A 16,332-nucleotide genomic window follows, 5' to 3' on the forward strand; every position below is an offset into this window, starting at 1 on the left:
GAGCCACTGAAGGGGACTATAAAAGGAAGGAGACATATTTGAGAGACATTATTTGAGAGGAATAATGGGATCAGTGCTACTGGAAGATAGGGAGAAGGGGGCAGGACTGGAGAGATGGTGACCCGAACAAGGATGCGGCCACAGGGAGAAGAAAAATTCAAAAATGTAGCTATGCCTCTCTCCCCCTCTCTCTCATTCTCTCCCCTCTTCTCCTCCCCCCCCACCCCATCTCTCTCTCTCTCTCTCACACACACACGTCACCTTCTAAGCTAAATACTAGAAAAATAGGCAAGTTTTCCATATCTGGCAACATGCTTGGGAAAGCAAAAAGTTCACTACTGCTTTATATATAATGAATTAAAATCTGCACGAATGCTTTGAATGTTAAATACTGGCCCCATGGCCACAAACACTCTCATGTGGAGGCAGTGGTTCTCCAGCTGGGCTGCACATAACAATGACCTGCAGAATTTAAAACACCAATGCCTGGGGTCCAGACCAGAGCTTCTGATTTATTCAGTCCGGGTGGGCATGGTACTATGGAAAGTTCGGCTAGTGGTGCCAATGTGCATCAGGGGTAGACTCGTTCTACAGGTGAGCCCAAGCAGTGTAGACCAACCAGGCAACTGCTCCTGAGCTGGCCTGATCCACGCTTGGGCTGAGTTGCATTGCCAGAGTGTCCCAGTTGATTGCATTTTGTGAGAATGACATTGTTTTTACCAATACAGAGGTCAGAGCGTGGACCAATGTTCAAGTCCAGTGAACTCACCATTTCGGGAAGTCTGAATACACCCACATTCTGGAGAGCTGGGTGATACATACATATAGTTGTTTTGCCAAGTATGAGAGTGGAGGTTATGGGAGTTCAGTAAAATACTCGAACGTCTCCTCCCTGTCACTTTTATTTGCTTTGTCATTTCTCTGATGCTTTATATAAGTTGATCGCTACAGAGAATAATGAATAAAAGTAAGCTAACTTCCACCTAGCCCTTTGATTCTTAAGACATTTATTTGAGTTAATGGAGGAGCCTGACCTCTGAAAAGTCCTGCTCAGATGCCATGAGACATTGTGGGTGATGGAGCTATATACTCTCAAGAGATTAATCGAAGGTCTATAAACAGGGCACAGCTATAATTAACCAACTCATTACTTAAGATGGGTGTTTACCCATCTGGTGTCAACTGTAGTCAGTTAAGGTCTCCTTATTTTATTACTGTCATTATGGCAAGAGATGGATTTCATAAAAACAGACAGTTCCCAACTTAGAAAGGAATTATGTTCCAAGTTTGCTTTTAAATGGGTTGCTTGGTGTTTACAACACAACCTCCCCAACTTCCCTAACTAGCCCACAAATGCCTGTTTATCCCAGAGATACTATTGGAGATGATTTTTTTCTGCGAATTAGTAACCATCAACAAAGAGGCCCAGAGTATAAATAAGGTAGACAGAGTGACCCCAAAACCAGATACAGAAGACCAGTAATTCAATCTTCAGGTTTTACTTCTCAGAGTACATCCGTATCCAAGTGTAGATAAAAATAGAAAAAAGCAGTTTGCCTGGGTGGCTCAGTCGGTTAAGCGGCCAACTCTTGATTTCAGTTCAGGTCTTGATCTCAGGGTCGTAAGTTCAAGCCCCAAGTTGGGCTCCACTCTGGGTGTGGAGTCTACTTAAAAAAAAAGAAAAAGAAAAAGAAAAAAGCTTCAGGCAAGCCATGTCAAAATAAAGCCGCTCTCAGTCAGTTTCTACCTTGGGGTTCCATGAGGGGTGCTTCTAGGGTTTTCCCAACCACATGCCCAGGCTCCAGTCCAGAGCTGCCCAGTGCTGCTCTGCCATCATGAAAGAATCAGCAAGAATGAAGCCAACCCCAAAGGTCAAGTCGCAGGCCCTCTTCTGATCTCCAGGTGGGAGGAAGAGGATGGGTCTAGGAGCTACTTGCAGAAGCAGAAGCCCCAGGGTCTTACTTAGACTCTATCCCTGCGTTGTTACAGAGTATAAATAAGATGCTAAGAAAAAAGTGAAGGAGCCTCTACAGGGGCCTTTAAATGCAACAGCTAAGTGAATGTGGAAGACCACAAAAGCCACTGGAGGAATTAAAAGAAGGCCTAAATTAATACCCCCATGTTCCTAAAAGGAAAGACTCAATAAGATCAATTTTTCCCCATCAATTTCAATCAAAATCCCAACAATGAAACATCTTAACCAGGATGGAGTAATAGGACACGTTTTGCCCTCTCACCTTAAACAACTTTACAAAAAGAAAAAAGGTCTAAGAAATGTTTTTTAAACCTTCAACAATAGTGCAGTAGAGTCAGCACCCCCTCGCGCCCCCCCCACACACACACCCGCGCGCGCACACGCACACACGCGCGCACCAAAGAAAAACAAGGTGAGCCGCGCCATTGTCCCAGTTTACTGCCTGGAGAGTTTCCAGACCACCAAGGGAGGAGGGACCCAGGCAGATCCCAGTGGTCTCCCAGAGTTGAGAGAGCAGGGTGGGTAACTGGGGAGGCCAGCGTAGCTAGAGTTCACAGGGCTGAGTACCGGAAAAGAGAGCGCTGCCCAGAGCAGGGAGGAGAAGCGGGAGAGGGTGAGCGATGCAGAGCGCGCACATGCGCTCTGGAGGTCTGCGTGAGTTTCTCCCCGTGCTGCGCTGAGCGCTCAGTACATAGACTGCTCAATTCTTTACCTGTCATCTGGGCCGCTTTCCAGCTGCGGAGTGGACTAGTCACAACAGAGCCATAGGGCCTGCAGAGCCCAACATATTTACTCTTTGGCCCTTTATAGAGAAGAAATCGCCAATTCTTCATCAATGTCATTAATAACAGGAATTCTATGGTATTTTTTTGCCTCTGGAAAAAATGTTCTTACTGGGTCTGTATTTCAAAAAAATTCTGGGCTATTCCTTGTAAATAAATGTCTTCAGTGAATTCTGCGTTGAATTGATTATTGATACTGATTGGGTTTAAATGTACCAACATTCTATTTGATTTTACTTGTCCTCTTCTCTGTTCCTTTTTTCCTCTTTGCCTTCTTTGGGCTTAATGATTTTTATTTCATTTTCTCTCTTATGCTTCTTTGTTTATTTATAGTGGTTGCTTTAAAGTTTATAGTATACATCTTTAAGCTCTCATAATCCACCTTCAAATAATATTACACCACTTTAAATATAGTATAAGAAACTTACAACAGAATACTTATATTTCCCTTTCCTGGTCTTTTTGCAGTTGCAGTACATTTGACTTTTTACATATGTTATAAACTTCAAAACACACTGTTTTTATTCTTGCTTTAAACGGTCAGTTATTTTTAAAAAGATTTAAAATATGAAAAAAAAATGTGTTTTATATTTACCCACATATTTGCCACTTCTGGGACTCTCCCTTCTTTGTGCAAATAAAGTGTTTCATCTGGTATTTTCTTTTTGCCTGAAAGATTTCCATTGACATTTCTTATACAGATCTCCTGGTGTTGAATTCTTTCAGCTTTTGTAGGCCTACAAAAGTTTTTATTTCAGTTCTAATGCTGAAACCTCGTTTTGGAAAGGAATGCAAATGTGTAATTTACATGTTGAAACATAGGTGTATGGTTATCTGTTTAATTTCAAAATTTAGTTTACTTTCACTCCTGCCACAGGAATATTCTGGTGTCCATAAATCTAAAAATAAAATTATTGCCAAGCCTTTAAAAAAAAAGTTTTAATTTCATTTTTGTTTTTGAAAGAGGTCTTTGCTGGGTATAGTACTCAACAGCACTTCTCTTTCAATATTTAAAAGACTTGCTTTTTAAGCTCTGTTAGGACCAGAGAACCTTTAGTCCTAGAAGAGAGAGAATGAATGTGTGTGCCAAGTGGTATCTTATCTTCCATAATAGGAAGCTGGCAGATAATATTTCAAATTGAAAAAGCAGTATACAAATATTATGAGACTGTTACTTGAAAATATGGAGGCAAATACTTTTCTTCTAGAACCACCTCAAGAACTGAAAGTGTTAGTATCTGGGGAGGGAAGAGGAAAGTGCTCTTTTTTTTGTTAGAGGCTTTAGAGATCTATTGCTTTAAAATTTTAAAAATTCTTTTTAAGAAAATAAAACTGATTTCAGTCACTAGCAAAGAACCCTGGGTTCCCAGACACCATAAAGAGAAAAGGATCAGCACATGGAAGCAAGTGGGGTGGGGAGTCAGGCTTCCTTTTGAGGAGTGGGAACTGTTAAGTTTGTCTCCAATGAACACAGTGTGGGCATAAGCCCAGGAGGTAGAAGGGAAGAGGGAGGCTGTTCCTTTGGGCTTGGACTCTTCCTGACAACGCCTGCAGGCTATTCTGGGAGGTATTGGGCTATTAATGAAAAAGACTTCCCGCGGCCACATGGGAGTTTGTAGTGAAAGCACCAGAAGGTGGGATGAATCTCCCTTTCTCCCTGCACATTGGGACATGTGGGGTTGATGCCCAGTGAAAGTGATCTGGCTCCTGTTTCCTTGGTGAGAACAGTCAGCAGATGGGTGTCTGGTAACTCAAAGCCTTTGTTGAACCGGCCCAAGTCAATTGCTCCACCTGGCATGGGGTTGGGGCTTACTCAGGTTTCAGCAGCCCGCCTTGGGGGCGGGGGGCGGCTAAGACAAAAAAAAGTGGGCAGAAGATGGAACCTGAGGCTGGGCATGCGGAGGGAGTGGGTGGACACACAGACGATGTCAGCATCAGAGATGACTATAAGTAGGAGACTGTTGATCAGTCTATGCCCTCGGTCAAGTGTTCACAAACCTGAGTCTCAGAAGCTCCCAAGAAGCTTTTCTAAAAGATAGATTTATTTCCAGGCCTCACAGCCCACCAGCCCATCAGAACCTGCAGGGGTGAGGCCCAGGATTCGGCTGTGCCCGCTCATTCCTCTACCGCCCCCTGGAAACCCTGCTCTGCCGGTTGCAGACCATTCCAGACCACTCCTGCCCGGGGCCCCAAGGCAGTCCTCTCCTACTTTAGCTTTCTCTTCTTCCTTCTTTAGTAGCAATTCAGATGCAGTAGGAACTTTCTGAAACCCGGGGGTAAAATTCTGCTTTTTGCCAGGGGGGTCGACAGCGTCTGGCAGTTACAAATTCATGCTATAGAAGCGGGGGCTTCCTGGAAAGGGTGGGAGCAAAGCTCTCCTATAGATTGTTGCCACTTCTGTACCATCGTTCATCTTCAGTGAGAAACTCAGAAAGGCCCCTGAGGGGTTCAAACACAAACCGTTCTTTCCCCTTTGACAGCCTCCAAGGTCTGAGAAGTGTGGGCAGGCCCGGCCATTGCGCTTCTGCTCAGCACCAATAGAGGGCGCCCAAAATGACAATGCCGGAATGGGCTGGATTCAGTTATGGAAGATAGGAGCTCGGCTTTGGCAACCCAATTCGTCTTCTTACCCAGAACTGGCGAGATGGGATGGTATGAAGAGTATGCTAGAGAGCAAAGGAAAGCTTCCTTCCCTCTAGAATGGGCAGGCTGTGATGGCTGGATTTTTTTTTTTTTTAATCTGTGCCACCAGACATCACATTCAGGTTCTTGGGACCTCCAGATGATTCCCCCGTTGGATTTTGGTATTTGTAGTCACAAAGGCCTCCCCAACAGGGCCACACTAATCCAAAAGCTAAAATAAATCTTCTATGATGAAGGTTAATGGTAAACTTAGAAACTGAGCAACAGCAGAGACTTATCTTTAAGAATTGCACCAGGTTATAAATTTTAGGAGGGCAGAAACCAGGTCATTCTTGCTCACACCTGCATCCTCACCAACTAGTGTCACGTGACTCAAAAAAGTTGTTTGAAAAATGTTGAGTTAAGCAACAAGAGGAGGTTCGGTCGCTGTGGGCCAAGGTGCCGGGTGGACTTGGTTGAAACTACAAGAAAATACTCTCTACCTGGAATATTCCACCTCAGGTCCTTCTCTTCATTCCAACCTCAATTCCATGACCCCTCCTCAGAAAGTTCTTCCCTGAACACCCAACTGAAATTGGCCCCTCCATTGCATCTCTGCCCTATTACCCTATTTATTTCTTTAATAGTACCGGTCACAATCTCCAACTCTCTGATCCACTAATTCAATTATCATGCTGTCATTTCCTGCCTCCTACACCATAGTAGCTGCACTGTGAGGGACACAACATTGTGAATCTGGCTCACCCCTCCCAGCAGGCTCTTGGCTCAGAAGGTACTCTATGAATTTGAGTTGAATGAATAAAGTAACAATCAATTATGAGAAGAAGAAACCTTTCTCTATTCTAAAACACATTTTGTATTGATTCTGGAACTGGGCTGCATCTTACGACAGAGGAGCATATTTGATGCCGTATTTCACTCCCACTTCCCCCTGAAAAGCTGTTAGGACATCAGGGTGCTCGTGTGGTAAATTTTGTCTTAGCACCAATGAAGGACAACAAACATTATCCTGAGCAGAGAGCTTAGCTGCCTCTAATCCAGAATGCTTTTTCAGAGCAATGAGGAGGAGGGAGGGACGTCAAAGAGGATGACATAAGGAAACCAGTGCCCAGAAATGATTAGAAGGAACACAGTGCATGAAGGACATCAGGAGAGGGTTGGGTCAGCGGCAGTGGTCTTCATCTGGGACCAGGGAGTAAGAATTTTCCTTCATCCTCAGCCTCCTTCATCCCCATCTTGGGTGGTTATTCACGTGGCCGGAGACCACACATCTGATGCCTCATCCCATGGCCTGTTTAAGTCCCGGGCTAGACACAAAGCCAAATCCCTCCACGTACGGACTGCCCTGGTTTGAACTGCTTAAAGCATTGTCTTGTCGAAGTGTGTTCCTGCACTACCTGCCTCAGAACCCTGAGTTCGCACACGATGCAGATTCTTGGGCCCAAACCCCCCACCCGGAGAGTCTGCCCCCAGAATCAGGCCCCAGGATAAGCACCGCCTCCCCCACCCCCACGTGATTCTTAGGTGCGTGGTTCTCCAACTTAATGGAAATGAGGGAATGATTCCCTCGCGGGCCTAACTCAACTCCGGGCAGCTTCTGTGACAAATGGGAAAGGAATCCACACGCAGTGCTGGACGCGCTTGGTTGGCTGAGTCTGGGTGCGCGGTCAGGCCGGCCGCCGGGCGGGAGACGGGGGGGGGGAGCTCAGCCTTGGGGTGTCCCTGCCTGTTCTCAGCCGCAGCCTGACCCCTGGCGGTCCCAGCGACTGGCTCGGCAGGAAGGACCCAGGGCTTGGGTCTTGTTGAGATTCCGGGAGAAGTTACACTCCACCTCTTGGCGCTCTTGCCAAGACTGGAAGGCTTTGAGGAGGGGGTGATACGCAGTTAATGGATTTTCCGAATTCCTGTATTACCTCCATTGCTTACTCATCTTGCCCCCCCCCCCCCAACGTCTGCAGGCAGTTTGTTAGCTGCATATCTTATCCGAGGGAGGAGGGACAGAGAGAGAGATGGACAGGAAGCTGGGTGTTTTTACAATCATTTTTTTAAAGGTTGGGGAGGGGAGCAAGGTTTAAAAATCGCGACCAGGCACACGTGTGCTCCGGCGCTGCCTTTCCCTGGTTAGCGTCGCGGACGCCGGCCCCTCCCCGCGCCGCGCCCCGGAGCGCACTGAGCGTGCAGCCCGCTGGCCCCGCTGCTGCTGCCCCCCTCCCTCCGCTCTCTGGGGCTCCCCGCGGCTTACCCAGCCCTCGGGCCCTGCACCTGTTGAACTGGCAGAAGTTCGGTCCCTCCCGGGATGCCGGTGGTCCTAAAAACAGGTAATTCAAAAAGTCTCTCCGACAAACGATCTTTCTCTCCTTTCCCTTTTTTGTTTTAAGATTTTATTTATTTATTTGAGAGAGAGACAGAGATAGCCAGAGAGAGCGAGCACGAGGTAGAGAAGGGGAGAGGGAGAAGCAGGCCCCCCCGCTGAGCGGGGAACCCGATGCGGGGCTCGATCTCAGGACCTCGGGATCCTGACCTGAGCCCAAGGCAGACGCTTAAGTGACTGAGACACCCAGGCGCCCCTCTCCTTTTCCTTTTTAATTCTCGGTAATGTGTAAACCAACAGAAATAGATCACTTGACTTTTTAATAGTGAACAATAATATGCTTTTGCATTTTCCGAACTGAATTCTAGAGCCCAATTCGAGAAATCATTATTCTTTTGTCTGGTGGTCCCAGAGAAAGATTAGTGTAGCAGGCTTGCAAACACAGAAGTGAGAGGCTCCCCCTGAGGGATGGTGTGGTGGAAGGAGAAGACGGCCTGAGTGTCAAGGAGTCTGAGCTCTTGTCAGGTCGACTGCAACTCATTTATTCAGTCATTTCACAAATTTTACTGAGAGCTCTCTAGGAGGAAGGCATTGAACAGGATGCTAGGAAGACAAAGAAAAGTAAGAAATATGGCTCCTACCCTCAAGTTATTTTCCGTCTTGTGGGAGGCTGTAGAAAGACATATAAACCAAAAATTAGCCAACTGTTTGGACCGTGAGTTTCTCTGGCATATTTAATTCTTTGATTTGCTGTGTGACCATTTTCATTGCCACTCTCCATTCATAGCATGCATAGAAACTTACTCAATTCTCATGATAACCCTGTAAGGGAGGGCCTATTATATACCCATTTTATAAATGAGGACACCGAGTACTTGGGGGGATCAGATCGCGTGCCCAAGGTCACATAGCTGGTGAGTGGTGGTACCAGAATCCAGAGCGGTGTGACTTCGGAGCCCAGGCTGCTAATGATAATGTTCCCCAGGGCCTTCTACTTCTCATCCTGTTCCTGCTGCTTTGTTGCTTAGAGTCAACTTCTTAACCTCTCCCTGACAGCTTATCTCTACCCACTTCTCCATCCTGACATTCTTTCCTCCAGTGGCAGAGAATAAGGTACAAATCCTGCTGCCAAAGCTCATGCCGCCCCCGTCTTCCTTCCTTCTCCTCCAGACTACATCCACTCGTCTCCTTTCTCCTAGACCTTCAATTCATTGTCTCTGCTCATTCCTTCCCCTCAGCCCATAAACTTGTCAGAGGCTCACATTTGCTAGCAAACCTACAAACAAATAAAACACAGTGCAATAAAAGCTTCCTATAGCCTACACCTATTAGAAATGGTAAAATAAAAAATATCGACAATACCAAATGCTGATGAGAAGATGGAACGATTGGATCGCTCATAAATTGCTAGTGGGAATGCAAAATGGTACAGTCCTCTGGAAAATAATTGGTAGTTTCCTATAAAAGTAGACATACACTTACCATATGATACAAAAATGGCAAATATGCCAGAGAAATGTAAACGAACATCACAAAAACTTCTACCCTACTGCTACACAATGTCCATAGCACCTTTCTGTGTAAGAGCCCCAAACTGAAAACAACCCAGATGTCTTTCAAAGAAGTGAATGGCTGAACTGTGTGGTATTTCCATATAATGGGATACTATCCAGTAATAAAAAAACCCAAACTCTTAATATCTGCAACCACACTGATGGTCTCAAGGCTGAGTGAACAAAAGCCCGTCTCTAAATGTTACATACTCTATAGTGCCATTTCTATCATATTTTCAAAATGACAATTGTAGTGATTTGTGGTCACCAGGGGTTGGGGCACTATGAGGGAGTTCTCTGTGGTGATGGAATAGCTCTGTATTTGATTGTGGTGGTGGTGGTGGCACAAATCGAGGCCGATGATAAAGTTGCAGAGAACTATTCAAACACATATAAGTGCCTGTAAGAACTGTTGAAATTTGAATAGGTCTATAGGTTGTAGCAATGTCCATTTCCTGGTTTCGAGACTATCGACTATGGCAATGTAAGATGTTACTCGTGGGTGAAGCAGAACCTCTCTGTACTGTTTTTGCAACTTCCTGTGAATCTATAATGATTTTTTTTAGAAAAGTAAAAAAAAAAATGCATATACTTTAAAATCAAACAAATAACAGAAGGTTTTTTTACCCTATATTCAGTTCAGCCCTGCTGGCTCCTCACCTCACGGTCACCACTCCATCGCCCACCTCTCTCCTCCCCTTCTCAGCCTGTGCCACCCAAAAGGTGACCTGCTCTCATTGTCTCCACGTTCTCAGCTTCCCTTGGCTCTCCAGTCCACCGCCCTCAGCCCGCTGCAACCTCCCCGTCACCAAGCAGTGTGGCGAGGCCACAGTCTTGATCTTGCTGGGTCTCTCTGCTGCATTAGCACCATCGACTCCTTCCTTCTAATCATTTGGAGTCTATGGCATAGCACTTTCCTGCTTCGACTTACACCTCCTTGGCCATTCCTTGTCTGTCTCCTGTATGGATTTCTCTTTCCAATAGCTTCTCTTCTGCTTCTTATCCCTTCACTGTCAATGTTAAAGGAATCAACACTGACCCGCTCCTTGACTCTATTCCAGGACCATCTCATCTACTGTCCTGGTTTTAACCACACTTATCCGTTGCTGTCTCCCAAATAAATACTACTGCTCCAGACCCTTGATCAGGTTTCAGCTGTAACTGCCTGCCTGCTGGTCATCTCTAGCTGCATGTCCTCTGAGCACTTCAGACTCAGCATGCCCAAATCCTATTTTTGTCACCTTCCTTCCAAATCAGCCCTTCCTCCCGATGCCACAGCTCCTTACTCTTATAAGCCGGACACTTAGGAGTTGCCCTGATCCCTCACTTTCAGTTGATGGGGTCCTCTTGAGTGAGCCTTCTCAATGCTCCTCTCTACGCCTTCACCACAATCCTGGCTCAGGCCACATCGTCTCCCGCCTGAGTTACTTCAATCGTATCCCAACTGGTTTCCCAGGATACAGGAATATCTTTCCTTAATCTGTCCTTCCCCTTAGGGGTAGAGCGATTCATTTAAATCATAAACCGCCTTCATCAAACTCTTCAGGGGTTCAGTCCATCCCTTAGAGCCAGAGGCCCAACTGCCTGTCACAGCGCTGCTTCCTCAGTGGCTCTCTGCGTTTTGGTCTCTAGCACCCCAGAACGACCTGTGCACGTAGCTTGCATCTGCTGTCCCTCACCTCCAGCCTGCACGTGTCGTGTCCGTGGAGAACGTTTTCCCTCATGCCAGCCTCACTCCTCTGCCCACCTAGGACTAGCTAACTCCCACTCAGCCTTTGGAGATCATCTCTAACCTGCCCTCCCCTCAGGTTTATGTTGCAGTGATTTGTCTGTGTGTCTGGACCACGTTTCCTCACGATTTCCTAGGAAAGATGATGACACCGGATTTAAGGGCAGGTCTTCTCATTACTTCAGGCAATGGGAATATTCTCTTCTCTGCGAGTGAGATGCATGAGCCACTGGGGAGGTATTACAAATGCTTTAGGCTCCATAATATGCCTTTCGCCAGCTGGTAGATTGTAAGTGAGGAGGAAGGACCGGGACGGAAGATGGTGGCCCTGTCAGCAGAGGGCTGTATGGAGTGGCGGCTCGCAGGAGGGGCAGGACCACTGCAGCCCAGGCCTGGGTCTATTCCAGGTGAGATACAGAACAAAATCGACTCCCGGATCCAGGTGCTAGCATCGCAACCACAGCAAGTAATGTCTGAAGTGGATGCTCAGCAGCAGAGAACATGGGGCAGGGGGGGATTTGTGAGAAACCCGTCCTTGCCATCATGGGAAAAGAGAAAAGAACACAGGTCTCTATGGGAGTAGAAGAGGAACTCAGGAACGTTACACTCTGGTCAAGGCTCAAGTAGACCCTCAGTCAGGGACCCCGATAGCCCATTCTGGAGTGGGGAGCTCTGACAAGAATATGAGCGCGGAGGGAGGCAGCAGGACCAGGGGCGGACACCAAGAAGGCTCGTCCTACCACTTCTGCTCCTGGGTCCCCCCACCGCAGCCTTTCTCCTGTCACCTCTCAGGCTGGCAGAATCTCCTTCCATGCTCTTTGCTTTGTCCTGAGCATTTTTAAGAGTGAAGGAGGCAACTTTTAAAAATAAATGCATCTTCTTCTGATTCGAAATATGCCTGGTTTCAGACTTGCACTGCGGTGTTCCCTTCCCGAAAGAAGAGGGTTGTGTGCCATCTTGTGGTTGAGGGGCATCACGACAGCGGTTCTGCACCCGGAGCATCCTTTCTAGCCCAGCACCGGCCTTACCTGCCATAAAGCTCTGGAACGGGTTCTGGTTCAGGGGTAGGGGCAATCAGAGAATGCATCTCCAGAGAGACACTGGGGACTGAACTGGTAATGAATGGCATTGGAGTACGGTCCAAAGGGATTTTTCCTGCAACCGGTATGATTTTATCTCTAGGTACCCTTCTCCATAATTAATAAATGAATTCCAGAAAAATGACCTTGCACGGTGGCAAGAACGCCAGACCGAGAGCTAAGATACCTGGTATCTAATTGCCCCTCTGCCACAGACTAGCCAAAGGAACCAGCAGCAGAGAATAGTGTGGAAAGAGTACTGAACTGGGGCCAGGAGCTTGCTACTCAAGAGCTACCACAATCTAGTGTGTTAACACTTTGACTGAGCACCTTCGTGTGCCAGGTGCTGTCCAAGGTACTTTTTATGTTTCTTCCTCATAGCCATGCGGATAGTGGGTCTAGAAGTCAGGAAACTGAGGCTCAGCAAGAGTGAGTGAGCTGTCCAAAGTCACAGACTCAGTGAGTGACGAGTCAGAATCTGATTGGAAGACTGACTCCAAAGCATATGATCTTCATTTTTTAAATTATTGTATTGTTACGATTTTTTGTCACGTGAATGTGGGGAAGTTAGTGGGGGGTCACACAGAGGCCAGATGGTTTGAGTTTATTGTGTCCCTTGCTGATCGGGCAAGCGTGATTTCCGCCTGAGTGCTGTCTTAGTTTCCTGTGTGTTCTCACCTCTCCCCATCTGACTTAGTTTATAAAGGCATTTTTTTAAAATTTTATTTATTTTTGAGAGAGAGAGAATGAGAGGAGTGAGGGTCAGAGGGAGAAGCAGACTCCCTGCTAAGCAGGGAGCCCGATGTGGGACTCGATTCCGGGACCCCAGGATCATGACCCAAGCCAAAGGCAGTCGCTTAACCAACTGAGCCACCCAGGTGCGCAAGGCATTTTTAAGAGATTGAACTACCTCGGCTTCAAAAATCAGGTCCTTTGATTTCTGAAGATAACAGCTACAACCTAGAGAGAGAACACTGTCTGTGGGATGAATAGTAAAATCAGGTTTTTACAGGGAGGACGAGATGCTGTACCTGCCATTGGTGTGGTACTTGTCTAAGGACTGTCACTGCAGGGTCTCACCTGTGACATGCTTGTTATTACTGTCCCCTGAGGGGACAAGAAACTTGTTCAAGATCACACAACTAGGACTTGAGCACAGGCCTTTTTAAAAACAACTTTATTGAAATATAACTGAACTATAATAGACTGCACATATGTAGAGTAAAATTTGGCAAGTTTTGACATGTATAAAATGGTGAAACCATCACCATAATCAAGATAATGAATATATCTGTTATCCCCATAAATTTCCTCAGCTGCTTGGGAATCCCTCCCCCTGTCCTACCCCCTCTCCTCTTCACCCCCACACTATCATCTCCAGGCAAGCTTTGATCTGCCTTCTGTCACTATGGTTTTCATTTTATTCTTAAAGATTTTATTTTTGCACGCACACACGAGAGAGAGAGAGAGAGCACGAGTGGGGGGGAGGGGCAGAGGGGGAAGCAGCCTCCCCACTGAGCAGGGAGCCTGATGCAGGACTTGATCCCCAGGACCCCGGGATCATGACCTGAGCTGAAGGCGATGCTTAACCAACTAAATCACCCAGGTGACCCTGGTTTTCATTTTATACAATTTTATATAAATGGAAGCATACAGCATGCACTCTTTTTTGTCTGGCTATATTCATTCATCATACTTTTCCTGAGATTCATTCATGTTTTGTGCATTAGCAGTTCATTTTTTTATAGTTGATGAATATTCCTTTATATGGATATACCACAATTTGTTTATCCATTCCCTGGCGATGGGAATATAGATTATTTCTATTTGGGGTCTACTCTGAATAAAGCTGTTATAAACATTAATGTACAAGTCCCTGCCATGGACATAGGCTTTCATGTCTTTTAGGTAAATAGCTAGAAATGGAATATCTGGGTTATATGATAGGTACATGTTTAACTTTTAGGAAACAGTGAAACTGTTTTCCAAAGTAGTTATACATTTTACATATCAGTAGTTCCAGAGTTCCAGTTTCTCCACATCTTTGCCAACACTTGCCATGGTCAGTCTTTTCATTTTATACATTCCGGTAAGTATGTAATAATATCTCATTGTGCTCTTAATTTGCATTTCCTTGATGACTAATGATTTTCATGTGCTTATTAGCCATTCCTATATCTTCTTTAGTGAAGTGTCTATTCAAATCTTTTGCCCATTTTAAAAATTAGGTTGTTTGCTTTTTGAGATTTATGAGTTCTTTATATATTTTGGATATGAGTATTTATCAGATATGTGATTTTTCAAATACTTTTCTCATTCTGTAGATTGTCTTTTCATTCTCCTATTAATGTCTTTTGAAGAGTGGATGTTTAAATTTTGATGAGGTCAAATTTATAAAATTTGTCTTTTGTAGGTCATGGTTTGGGTGCCATATCTAAGAAGGCTTTGCCTAACTCAGGTCACAAGGATTTTTTTCTAAGTCTTCTAGAAGTTCTGTGATTTGGGGCTTTACTTTTGGTCTTTGATACATTTTGCTTCATTTTTACATCATGTGAGAGTGTATTGAATTTCTTATTTGTGTGCTTGTTTGCAAATGGATATCCAGTTGTTCCGGCACCATTTATTGAAAGGCTATCCTTTCTCCATTGAATTTTCTTTGCATCTTTTTTGAATATCAATTGGCCAGATATATGTAATGATATTTCTAGAATCTCTGTTCTGTTCCACTAATCTATTTGTTTATCTTTATGCCAATACCATACTTTCTGATTACTATAGCTTTATAATGAGTCTTGAAATCAGGAAGCATAAACCCTCCAAATTTGCTCTTCTTTTTTAAACTTGTTTTGACTATTCTTGTTTTTTTTTGTTTACATTTCCATACAAATTTTAGAATCAGCTTTTTTACATTTCCATACAAATTTTAGAATCAGCTTTTCAATTTCTACAAAAAAGACTTCTGAAATTTTGTTAAGGATTGCATTGACTTTACACAGGTTTTAAGACTCACCTCATTTTTAAGAAATCATGTCTCAAGAGTCACAGTCCTTTGTTTTCTAATGTTCATATTTTTGAAAACCTTTCTTTCTTTCTTTCTTTCTTTCTTTCTTTCTTTCTTTCTTTCTTTCTTTCTTTCTTTCTTTCTTTCTTTCATGGTTTCAGGTGGGAATGTAAATCTCATCCCTGTTATTCCATCTTGACTGGAAATGGCAGATGAGCAAACCAAGGTCTTTGACCCCAAATCCTGTGCTCTTTCCTTAAGAAGCCTGATGGAAGAGAAGGTGGGTATAGTCTCACTTTAAAACAAACAAAAAACATTTTTATAAAAAGTTAAATTTTACTCCTGTTACTACCTTCAGTAAATGTTTAAAACCCTGTCCCCCACTCCCTGATATGACACATCAATTTTTAAATTCCCAAATTTTGATTCTCACACATTAAATCTATTCTTTTTGTTCAATTTTTTGTATGGAAAGTCACAAAAAACCCTAATATTGGAGCAAATTTACTGACTTGGAGGAGACGCTATTTCCTCTGTAATTCTGATAGTAAATGATACAGGACATAGTCATTTAGTATGAAAAGAGGGACTGGTTTTTCTGATAAATCTCATCTTGTCGTGAAAGAGCAGAATCCAGGACTATGGGATATTGGTGGTTGCAGGCAGAAACCCTAATGATCTACTATATATACTTAGCTTTTGACTTCATTAACTTGGAAATGAAACTGTTGGGAAAGCTAATCTAATGTCATCCATTAAATAAGAAAAATAGAAATTAGATCATTAAGGTGAAGGTGGCTGGTGCCAAGGTGAACATAATGAAAAATACTTTATTACTCTCCCTTATTTCAAAGCAGTCCTTTAATTAAGATTTCTTCCACCAGCGAAACTAATTTCATAAGTTTATACAGCCATCACATTTCAATTTGCACCTCCAGAAAGTAACCCTTTTGCATTATAGGGAATTTATGTTTATTATCCAGGAAGGAAATGAGGCCAGGAGGCAAGAGAGACACCTCCGCGTGGTGGGGTGATGATTGTCCTGTCCAGCCTTGGCACACACGGCCAACAGTTACATTTCCAATTCCTCAGACTAAATTGAGTCTTATCTACTTTTCACATCAACAGCTAGTCTAAGAAATATTGCTGGAGATAGCAGGCTGTCTCTGGATTTTATCCCTCCTTGAATTTGTTGATGAAAGTGGAAGCCTGAATAGCAGTATCATTCTAGTTGCTGGTTTCCATGAAGATGGGGCAGC

Source organism: Halichoerus grypus, chromosome 8, assembly GCF_964656455.1.
Source record: "Halichoerus grypus chromosome 8, mHalGry1.hap1.1, whole genome shotgun sequence".
NCBI classification, from domain to species: Eukaryota; Metazoa; Chordata; class Mammalia; order Carnivora; family Phocidae; genus Halichoerus; species Halichoerus grypus.